This window comes from Rhinolophus sinicus, chromosome 13, assembly GCF_057876585.1.
Source record: "Rhinolophus sinicus isolate RSI-liver-muscle chromosome 13, RSI-T2T, whole genome shotgun sequence".
Classification (NCBI taxonomy): domain Eukaryota; kingdom Metazoa; phylum Chordata; class Mammalia; order Chiroptera; family Rhinolophidae; genus Rhinolophus; species Rhinolophus sinicus.
This window is the reverse complement of record NC_142513.1, coordinates 53,256,798-53,262,860: the sequence shown is the minus strand read 5'-3', so window position 1 is coordinate 53,262,860 and position 6,063 is coordinate 53,256,798. Positions and strand designations below refer to the sequence as shown.

Below are 6,063 nucleotides of genomic sequence, written 5' to 3'. Positions count from 1 at the left end.
TGGGGTACCATGTGACCAGAAAAGAGCTCCCCAGATGTACTATGTGGCTGGTCCTCTCAGCATCATGACTTGATTACATATTCACCCAATAGCGTCGTGTGGTCTGTCCTGGATCTCAACACACCCTCCTAGGAGCCATATTATGAATTATAAACAACGATTTTGAAATCACTATTTGGAAACAATTGTCCATGAATTGGGGAACGCCTAGAAAGCATACATGAGATAATGTGAAAACTAGAAGTTTACTGAGGGCCAGCCTCTCCAGGGCTGAATACTTGCACCATCCTGCAGCACGTTTTAGACAATTAGTCTGTTGGCACTGACTGGTTTTTGTGTGGTGTGCCGTTAGAAAGTTGGCTTTGTTGTTTCATATTCACATTTTCTTTCTTTTTCCTAACTTTGAGTTGTTTTGTCAGGCTGGACTATCAAATATGCATTTTATAGCCCTGGCAGTAAATTATTTTTGTCTGATTCCAAAGATAAAAGCTATTCCTTTAGGCGATCATTTCCTGGCTGTTAAGATGTTCACAAGTAGATATGAGAGTTGAGAACACAAAAGGAGTTTCCAAATTCTTGAAACTCTATGGCTAAGCAAATTAAAACAACAAAAAAATAAGTTACTAGCTTGTTAAGTAGGCTTTTCCGGAGACTATGTCTTTTGTATTTATCATCATATTCCCAAGCACTATCATTGTATCTCTTTACAGTTTACAAAGCACTTTACATTTTTTTTTTTTTTAAAGATTTTTATTGGGGAAGGGAACAGGACTTTATTGGGGAACAGTGCGTACTTCCAGGACTTTTTTCCAAGTCAAGTTGTTGTCCTTTCAGTCTTAGTTGTGGAGGGCGCAGGTCCAGTTGCCATTTCTAGTTGCAGGGGCAGAGCCCACCATCCCTTGCAGGAGTCGAGGAGTTGAACCGGCAACCTTGTGGTTGAGAGCCCACTGGCCCATGTGGGAATTGAACCGGCAGCTTTCGGAGTTAGGAGCATGGAGCTCTAACTGCCTGAGCCACCGGGCCGGCCCCCAGCACTTTACATTTTTAAAGGTAATTTAAGTGTCCTTCATGGGCCAGGAAGTATGTAAGATGCTGGGTTCTATGAAATCTGCAAACAAATGCATTCATGAAATCAACAGGAAGTAAAATTCCAACTGTATACCTGAAACCTATGTAACTTTACTAATCCAATAAACTTTAATTTAAAAAAAAATTAAAAATTTTACAAGAAGCCATGGATTTAAGTGAGATAATTTCAAAATCTTATTGAAGGTGAAAAATAAGAAACAAGTTAGGATAGTTAATCATACTTTTATTCTAGAAGATCAGAGAATGTCAACCGTTTTCAAGTTATTATATAAATCTAATACAATTCTATTTAGAACTCCAATCAGTTTTTTGGAGGATGAGTAAGGAAGGAATGTGACGGAAGAAATTTGAAGTTCACATGGAAAAATAAATATTGAAACTAGCCAAGAAAATTTTCCAAAAGATAAAGGAAGTATAAAAATAAACTAATTAAACATCCAATGAATATTTGAATAACCTTAGCGTGAGAAAAGGGCCTTTCAGAAGACTTGAGAAAGTCTGTCTAAAGGAAATCAGACATAGCCTGGAAAGAGATATTTGCAATACACATGACAAACAAAGAATTAGTCTTTGTTTGTCCTATGAATTTATAAGAGAGACAAACCACTTAATCGAAAAATGGGAAATGGATATCAGCAGTACAGTGCAAAGAAGAGGGAATCCTGACAGACTTAGTAAGATACTGAATTTCTCTCACCGTAAAGGAACCACAAATGAAAATAGGCAAAAGGCCCTTTCCTATACAGCGGATGGAAGTAGAAATCATTACATCCTATTTGGGGAAACAATCTGGAAATCTCTATTAACTTTAAAAGCGTGTGTCCCTTTAGACCCAGCAATTCCACTTTAGGGAATCGATCCTTTTGAAACAAAGGCATCAGTATGTAAGGACTTCCATATGAGAAAATTTGAAATAGCATTATTTTCACTTGCCAAGAAAGAAAAGAAAAATGCAAGGAAAGAGAAAGGAAAACAATCCTGAATATTCAGTAACAGCAGAATAGTTTTTAGTAAATGACAAGGTATGGGCAGCGTGAAATACTTTGCGGCATTGAAAAGAGTATGTTCTATTTCTATCTCATGGCATTGGTAAGTGGCGGGGCCGCCTGACTCATGGGACTCCAGGTCTGTAAAAAAGCCTTTCTATGAGTATATATGTTTGCATGTGTTTGATGTGTGTGTGGAGAAAGGTGTGCATAAATTCTGACAAGGCTGTTTGGCCCGATTATCTCAAAGGAGCAAATAATGCGGGATTTTAGGGGGACCAGATGAGATGGCTACGTTTTCTTTAAAATAATAAGTCATGACCATGGATCCCAGAGCAAACATAAAAGAATAATCAGCTGTTAGCTAGGAGGAAGTGGGGAAATGCTCCAGGCTAGAGAGGGGGACGTTCCCGGAAAGAGCCGAGACTGGAAATTGAAACACGTTGGGAATGGGGAAGAGGGTACAGTAGGAAGAGCCAGGCCGAGTGGGGTGGTGAGTTTGGTTTGGGACTGAAACCCAGTGATAAGAGGCTGACTGCTTTTAAGCCAGGGAGAGGCCTGCTCGGATCTGCATCTTAGAAATGATTCTGACAGTGGAGCCAAGGTGGCCTGCCGATGGCAGGGCGGGAGAAGGGCTGCTACGGTAGTTCAGTTATAAATGCCGAAGGCCCCGGCAAACCCCCGGGCCTTGGTGATTAGTGGGATGTGGGTGGTGAGGGATCAGAAGGAGTCAGAGTTAGATGGGCCGCAGGGCTTGATGTTCCCAGGGGTGTGGAAGGAACGAGGAGGCCGGTGGGTCAGGTGGGGAGAAGAATGAATGCAGCTTGGGTGAGCTCTCCACGTTTCCCCTTTAACACTCAGCCTCCCTGGACTAAGCGCTTCATGTCGCCCAGCGGGGCCGCTTTTGGAGGCCGGATACTCGTTTGGAAGGTTCGGGTCTCACGTGTGAGTAGACCCGTCACTTGCCTTGCTTCACAGTCACACTCCCAAGTCTGGGAGGCAAAGCCAGTGACAGCAGGTGCCATGAGCCTGCTGGTCTCACGTGCATCTTGTAGAGAGGAAGCATGGCTACTGGTGGACGGATTTTACAGCGGCTGTAGCCATTTCAGGGCAGCTAGCGCGGCCCCCCTCACCCCCACACCCCTGGTACTTCCAGAAAGGAGACTCAGCTTCATCCTGTGCGCCGTGGGGATCCAGGCTGAACGCTCCCGGCGACTCAGACAGGAAACCTGCGTTATCAGTGCCTGCCTAGCGACTGAAAGGTGACACGTGGGGCCTTCTTTTCAACCCATTTCCTCTTGATGAGAGGAAGGGATTCTCCTGCGAGTTATTACCTGAAATAATACCATATGGTAAAATGTAAACAACATCTGCATATTCATGTAATAATTTCATCTGTTTAATTAGTTCCAGCAAAGCAGTTTACCCTCTGAGACCCTGGCTGTCAGCTCAGCGCTCATACATCCGGGGCTGGCTGTCGGGCTTGACAGCCTTCCATTGTTCATTCTCTTCTCGCACCCCAGCAGTTACTGTAAGCGAATCTTCCGAGGGGTGGGGCGTCTGTCCCCACCGATCCAGATACTGGGGGTGGGGTGGGGGTGGCTGTCAGCTCGGCGTAGGGTTGCTAAAGACAGACTTGACAGCTCAGGTGATGCTGGGGGGGAAAAAGACAGGCAAGGTTATTTATTTCTTGTCCTTTCCTAATTTGGATGGGAGCTTAGATGAGCTCCTGCGGTACAGAGGTTTTCTTTCTTTGCACCACGACCCCGGTGGAAAACTTCTCAGTCAGACCAACGACACAGCACAATTAGGGTCCTCATCCCATTTAGCTAAACATGAAGCTAGACACGGGCCCTCCAGGCTCAGGCATCCATGTGGTGAAGCAGCTAAACATTTGGAAGGGAGCGTGTGGGCGTGCACACACACACACACACACACACACACACACACACCAGAATTGTTGGGCCGTCCTTCTAAATGTAAGCAGTTTGTCTCCCTTTCCCCCCTGGAACAGGGTTGGAAGTGATCTTAAAGGTCCTGTAGACCAGAGCTTCTCCCCGGGGATTTTGTTAAAATGCAGATTCTGAGTCCGCTGGTCTGAGGAGGGGCCTAAGATTCTGCTCTCAGGTGATGCCCCAGGGCTGGTCCGTGGTCTGTGCGATGAATAGTGAGGGGTGAGATGCCACACTCCTTGCAAAGATGAGAGCGAAGACCAGGGAGTTGATGTGACGTGTCCAAGGTCAGCCAGCTCATTAAAGGTCAACCAAGACTAGAACATTCACTTCCCTGGAAGCCCACGGCTCTTCACATACAGCTATTTTTTTTTTTATCTCTTACACATGAACAAATAGTGCTAAGCTTCTTGAGAAGCATGTAGTTACTATATATAGCAACATACATCAGTCTCTCAATGACCAACAATTTTTTTCAACCTCTAAGGTCAGGTTGACATAAAAAATGTGAGGCAGTAAGTGATCACTGTAGTTGCTTCACCTGCTAAGAATTCCAGGATATTGTCATACGTCTAGAGAGGCAGTTCTTACGTCAGGGAATCTGAAATCAGCAAGAAGCCAGGTGATATCTTGAATTCGGGCTGTGGCGAATCTGAGATTTACTGGTTCTTTTCTTTTCCCTCCTAATCAAATCATTATCCAGATGTGGTTTGAGCTCCTTCTGTAAATATGGAAATAACGGATTCTTGGGACATAACTTGGCATTTTGTGATAGCAAGCTAACGGTTGTATATGTTTTTTATATTGATCCCCAAACAGTCCCAACATTTGGATGTGATTCTACTCTTTTGCACCATCAGAACTTGGACGCAAAATTAGTGGAGATGTGCTTTTTCCCCCCACCCCTCTGGGGAAAAGGCAACTCTGCAAAGGATAAAACCATAGAGCTAGTTGAGAGATTTGATTCATCAGCCCTATATCCACATATTCATTTAAAAGACAATGTTATTTTTGAAGGTAGTTTTATACCACAGTCATTTTACTATGGACCTGGCTGATTTGAACTTAAAAACCTCTCACTGTATAGGAGCATGGCAGGCCCTCCCTCTTTGTTTTTTAGCCATAAGGATCGGGAATACCTACCTTCAAACTTGTCAGAAGTTGTGAGTTCATTGTCACTTTGCTGTACATTTTCAGTGTTTCTTTTTTTTCCTCCCTATTCTAGGAAGAAATTGTACAACTAATGGAAACGTTTCCCCCCCGCCCCCCCAAAGTACAATAAAATCATTCTTTTAAGTTTCTCCTTCCATTAAGTGGCTCATATGTGGAGATTTTTATGCAGCCCTAAAGTGATGCCTAAATTAGCACTCAGAAAAGTCAATTATACTTTTAAAGCTACTGTCTATAATTGTTATGGTCTCCTCGTGCATGTGTCCAAATGGTTTCTAATGGGCATTTCAGGGCATGGGGGTTAATGGTATCTTACTGAGGCAAAAATGCTGGCCAAAGCAGGGTTAATTTATCAAAATAACTTTGTACGGTGTTGTTTCAAAGCAATTGTTGTGGTCTCCAAGTCTACTTAACTCATATCTGGTCTTTGGCAGTGTTTTTAAATGGAGATATACTATTAACTTGCTTTATGTTACGCAGCTGCTGTAGATTATTTGATGTTGAATCTACCCAAGGAGAAGATTGACTTCAACTTCTGCAAATGAAAAGAACCCTTATCAAAGATGAAAACATACCTAATTAAGCTATTTTTGATCTCTTATTCTGTCAGTGCTTTTTTCTTTTTCTTTTTTTCTCATGATCTTGACAAAGGAAACTCCCACATCCCGATTTGCTGGTCTCTGACTAACCCAATGGCATTGGCCATGATCAATAACTAATTATTAAACCAGCAATTCTTTCCAGGGCTCCTTGTTAAAAAATTGCTTTTGGCTGAGAGAGAAGGGAAAAGGTCGTCACTTTGACATGGTCGCGAGTCTTTCAAAATCCAGTGGGCCATCCAATTGAATTACTGTCCTAAACTAATT

General features: G+C 43.1%; 1 long non-coding RNA gene across 1 annotated transcript; it reads right to left on the bottom strand.

Moving 5' to 3' along the window:
* Positions 1 to 782: 782 nt before the first annotated feature.
* Positions 783 to 5,246, bottom strand: LOC148756088 (uncharacterized). Its single transcript, XR_016018336.1, has 3 exons — positions 4,569 to 5,246; positions 3,502 to 3,729; positions 783 to 3,409 (listed from the first exon to the last, which is right to left on the bottom strand). It is a non-coding gene; the product is annotated as an uncharacterized LOC148756088 (long non-coding RNA).
* Positions 5,247 to 6,063: the final 817 nt, after the last annotated feature.